The sequence below is a fragment of the Balaenoptera musculus genome, chromosome X (assembly GCF_009873245.2).
Source record: "Balaenoptera musculus isolate JJ_BM4_2016_0621 chromosome X, mBalMus1.pri.v3, whole genome shotgun sequence".
In the NCBI taxonomy this organism is placed as follows: Eukaryota; Metazoa; Chordata; class Mammalia; order Artiodactyla; family Balaenopteridae; genus Balaenoptera; species Balaenoptera musculus.
In genome coordinates this window covers 126736939-126742311 of record NC_045806.1, presented here as the reverse complement: position 1 = coordinate 126742311, position 5373 = coordinate 126736939, and positions in this window count along the sequence as shown.

Below are 5373 nucleotides of genomic sequence, written 5' to 3'. Positions count from 1 at the left end.
CAGCTCTGCAGGAGCTGCCCCACACTGGATTCATGGCTGTTGAGCCTATCAGGACTTGTCTTCCCTTTGGCCCCCTCTTCCAGCTGGAGGCCTGCCACATACCTGGGCCCCAGTACCTCCCATGCCTCAATGGCCTGCTCAGCACCCTCTGTGTGCATCTACCCATAGTGTTGCAACTCTACCTGGCCGCCGCCTAAGCTAGTTGTCTCACTGCCTTGCACTTGGGTTCAGACAGAACTTCATGCTTGACTGGTTTTGCCAGACGAATCTTAGAGGACCAGGACACTCCTACCCTACTGACCACCAGCCCAGAGGAATCCCTTTCTAGATCCCACGTACCTCATTAGCCACTGTGGTAGGTTGATTAATGGCTCCCAAAGACGTCTACATCTTGAGGAGAACGAGATGTGGCAATGGAAACAGAGACTGGAGTGAAATAGGCAAGAAAATGGATTTTCCCCCCAGAGCCTCCAAAAGCAACCACCCTGTTGACACTTTGACTTTCTGTCAGTGTAACTGATTTTGAACTTCTGACTTCTAGAACTGTAAGAGAATAAGTTTCCATTGTTTTAAGCCACTAAGTTTGTGGTAATTGGTTACAGCAGCCACAGGAAACTCATACATCTAGTATTCCCATCCAGTGCAGGGGTTAGGAGCTCAGGCCACTCAGGATTATCCTGGGAGAGTGGAAAGCCATTGGGGAAAAGAATGTTGGGCCAGAGGGCAGCCAGCCTGGGGTTAAGGCACAACTGTGACTCCATCAGCTGTGTGTCTTGAGAAAACCCCTCTCCCCTGCCCAAGGCTTTGGGCTTCCCTGTACAAAGTGGGGCTCAGAATAAACAGGATTGTCGTGAGGATCAAAGGAGAGAACACTGATCTGTGTGTCTGTTCATCCGTATATTTGGGAATGTGCTGGCTGAGGAGGTGCTGAACAAAAGCCAGCCCTCTGCCCTCCTCCCCAAGACCCTGCTCCTGTCATCTTGCTCTGCATTCCTCTTTGGCCTTTTCTCCAGCCCCCTCCTATCAAAATCATTTAACAAATCTGGAGTGTCACTGGTGTGACTAGCATCATCTGGGTCAGGAGCTGGAGGGTTCTTTAAAGTCAAAGAAAATCTGCCCTTGAGAAGACGACCATCAAAGAAGAATATGGAGGGGAAGATGAAGGAAGGATTCGAGTTGCATGAGCAGGACATGGAAATCTGCCTTGGGTACAAGAGTACCACTGACTGACAATGCTTGCTGCCTCAGGCTGTAGCTTCTCTGTGACCACTGAGCCCAGTTGTAATGAATTGTGATTCTGTCATTAATAACTACCTCTTCCTCCCTCACCAGACCGTGAGCTCCATGTCACTCTCCAGGGGGCAAGAAAGTCAAAGCTCCTTGACCCCTGCAACCTCATGTCCTACCATTTCTAGCCAGAGCCCACGGTGGTTCCCTTAGCCTGGAAGGTGGAATGCTATTCTTCCTCAAGTTGGCCAAATCGGTCTCATTCTATTTTGCTTTGTTTTGTTTTGTTTTTCTGATAGTAGCCATCCTAATGGGTGTGAGGGGATATCTCATTGTGGTTTTGATGTGCATTTTCCTAACGATCAGTGATGTTGAGCAGCTTTTCATTTGCCTGTTGGCGTATTGGTCACTCTTAAGCAGAGGTTGGCAAACTTTTTCTGTAAAGACGAACTATTTTAGGCTTGTGGGTCACATGATGTCTGTCATAGCTGGTCAACTCTGCCGTGGTAGCACAAACACAGCCATTGACAATATGTAAAAGAATGGACGTGGCTGTGTGCCGATAAAACTATATTGACCAAACCAGGCAACAAGCAGGATGTGACCCTGACTTCACAGTTTGCAGACCTCTGCTCTTGAGGCAAGGAGCATTTGAGTTGTTACTTTCTCTGTGGGACCCACTGAGAGTAAGGGCTCTACCTTGGTCACTTCTGTATCCCTTTGGACTTAGCAGGTGGTCAGTTAATATTTTCTGCATTGATGGTCCCCGACTTCCCCCGCCACAGCCAATGGCACCTGTGTCTCCTAGTACCTGCTAGACAAGGCATATTGCAAGAGTTAGTTGGGAGACAGGCTGCAGTAGAGGACAAAAGGAGGGACCCTTTCCCCTCCTTTTCTCCCTTACCCAGGTCACTCTAGAAAGTTCTGTGGGCTGAAGCAGCTAATGTGAACAAAACTCCTGGGGCCGAGTGGGTGCGAGGCAGACACAACAAAGGCAAGTCTAATTTGTGTCCATCATAATTTGGAGTTTTCCGAGATCGACAACTAGGTAGTGCTTATGGAAAGAGGTGAATGCTGGTGATGGAAGGTTCTAGTGTCTCCCAATATGCCTCTTTTCTTTCTCTCCATTCCTAAATATCTGTTTGTGCCCTTTGAGTCCTTCACTTTGGAAAGCCTCAGATGAGAGCCTGTGTCCCTTTGTGGTGCGTTAAGCTGCCTGAATCTAGATGGTAACATGGGGTGCACTGGCCTGGGGAATCGGGAGCGCATGGTCCAGCCCTGGCTGTGCTCAGTGCCTGAGTGCCCTTGGCTGTGGCTGCTTCTCTCTGGGGCTCCCCCAGCTGGTCAGTGTGGGTGTTACTGGCTTTCTCCTCTCAATGCCCTTCCAGTCTGGTGACACTTACTGATCACCTTCTCGGGAGTAAGCACTACACAGGACTCCAGGGACAGAGAAATGAATCAAAAGCCCCTGGCCCTTGAGCAGTGTAGCGGCTCATAGGAGATCTGGGCAGCTGAGCCAGTGATTCCTGTATGATTGAGGAAGTGCTCAGACGGCAACGCGGGCCAGGATTTGTAGGAAAGCCAGAAGAGAGAGATCCTCATGGGGGAAAGCTGCGAGGAGGAAATGATGCTGCAGGTGAGGTTTGAAAGAAGAGGACGCGGGCCCAGCGGTGCAGAGGAGTGCTGCTGAGGAGACGCGAGGAGCTTAGAGGCTAACTTGCTGGGGTTGTGTGGAGGGAGGGAAGGCGAGCGAAGTCACATCGAGAGGCATTTCAGTTCAGTAGAAGGGAGAACTTTCTAGCACCAAGGCTGTCTCACCCAGCAAGTAGAGAGGAAGCCTAGAGCTCCTTGTCAGTGGGGAGAAATGCACGCCAGAGTTTAGAGGGCTGTGGCCAAAGGCCTCAACCATTCCTGTCCTGTCTGCTGAGCCAGCCTCTGCCTTGGTTCCAGTGCTTCCCTGGTGTGGAGTCATGGGCCCCACAGATGGAACAGCTGGCCACAGGCAACCCCTGTCCCAGGAACACACGCAGACGGGGATGCCCATGATGCCTGGGAGCCCCAGTCTGGGCCCTGCCCCCTCGGCTCGTCTCTCTTGGACCCTCCATTCAGGGCAGGCTTCTCTGCAGCTGCTGGCGCCCAGCCCACTGGCTCGAATTTTGTGTTGGGCCACAGTCATCTGTGAAAAGCTGATGACAGCTCTGTGCCTCTCCTGCCAAAAGACACACACTCACAGATGCCCCAAAGGCCATGTCCAATTTATGGGGTTCACAGACCTCCCGAGTCCACACACGCGTGCCAGGCCTGGAACCTCTGCCCCAACTAGGCCCGTTGGCTGCTGTTCCCCATTCCTTGGACTGTCTCCTCTGCTTGCAGCTGTCCCTCTAGGATTCTAGGCCAGGCAGGTGCTTACCCATGCTTCCTGACCTCCCCTCTGTGCTGTGGGGACACTGGTTGCCTCTGCCTCCAAGGAGCTCCTGCCTGGTGTGGGTAGGAGAAAGCACACAGAGGGAATACAGTAAACGACGTAAAGATCGAGAGCCTCGGGCTGGGAGCCCAGAGGAAAGAGATGGTTTCCAGTCGGGAGGATCGGGGCAGGCATTGGCGGGGGAAAGGGAGCTGGCTATTCTGGACTCGGGGCCATATGGGGGAGAGGACACTGCAGGCGGCGGGGGCAACCTGGGCAAGGGGATGGATGACAGGGCCAGAGAAGTCTGCCTGGAGCACAGCAGGTGGGAAGCCCAGGGGAAGAAGCTGGCAAGGCGGACCCGCTGAAGTGTTTTTGGCAGAGGAGAGGCAGGATCTAGTTGTGTTTTAGGAAGGACACCTGTATGGGCGTAGAGTCTGCATTGGAGGGGACAGACAGATCAGCTCAGCCGTCCCAGTACACCTGACCCAGGTGCGCACGGGGCCATGTGTGGAACTAGGTCAGCATGGATGGGGAGGTGAGAGGGCCTGAAACAAGAGAGCTCCCCAGTGAACATGCAGAACCGGGCCTGGGCTGGTAGCTGTCCCCAAGCTGGGAGACAACGGCTGTCCCTCAGGCCTGCTGCTGCACAGGGGTCGGTTATCCAGCGTGTCATTTTAGGGGCGTGCACCGCAAGGCTGTGGTCGGCAGGAAAGGGACACGGTGGGAAAGTGGAGGGAGGGCGGTGGTCCAGGGGTCCGGGCAAGCTCAGTCTTACGGGGGCTGACGCGAGGTTCTAGCTGTACTCAGTGACCTGGTGCGAGACCACTTCAGTTGTTCTGAACCATTGGGGGGCTTGTGAAACAGAGTGCCAGGCCTGCCATCCAAGTCTCAGTTCAGGTCTGCGGTGGGGCGCCAGTGTCTAACAACTTCCCAGGGCTGTGCAGGGTCTATGCTTTCCTGGCTGTCACACTTTCTTCAAACAGGTGGGGGGCCGAGAGCATTTTGGTCCTCGGTGCTCCTCAGCGAGACCCGCCAGCTTCAGTCTTCCCGGCCTGAGACCCTCCTTCCGGTAGCTCCAAAAGCGGAGTCTTCCCTTCAATGCCCTGGCCTCCTCCTCCCTCTCACTCCCCAGAGGAATCCTGACTCCTTTCCAGGCCCTTCCACTAAGGCTCCATTTCTAGTTCCATGGACAGCCGCATCATTGCTCAGAGTTTTGTTACTTCCTATCTGGTCTCTCAGGCTCCACATAGGGTGGCTGGCATGAGTTTGTGGGTTTTTGCTCCCCATTGCTGGAACTGTCAATGGTCTCCCAGGCCTACCAGATAAAGTTCAGCTCAACCAACCTCCAAGGCCAGCTGGACCTTTCTGTACTTCATTGAATCTGAGAGACAACACATTGCTAATGAAACTATGACAAGCCAATGCCTGTGAACCTTACCTTTTACCTTGAAACGCCATCTAGGGGCCTGCACCTACTTACTCTTTATCCATCCTTCAAGGCCTTGGCTGGAAGCCACGTATCCTTCCTCTGAACTTACACCACCTCGTCTCGAGTGTGTCTATCATTTCCTACCTGCTATTATAGGGGCTTGTGAACGTATCTGTCTTAACTCCTCTGTTCTAACTGCCTTAGGGGCAAAAACCCTGTTTTATTTCTGTTTGTGTCCCCCCCCCACCCCAGTAGCTCAGTTTCCCCCCAGGTGGGGGTCAAGTTCATATCACACAAACTGCACGGCATG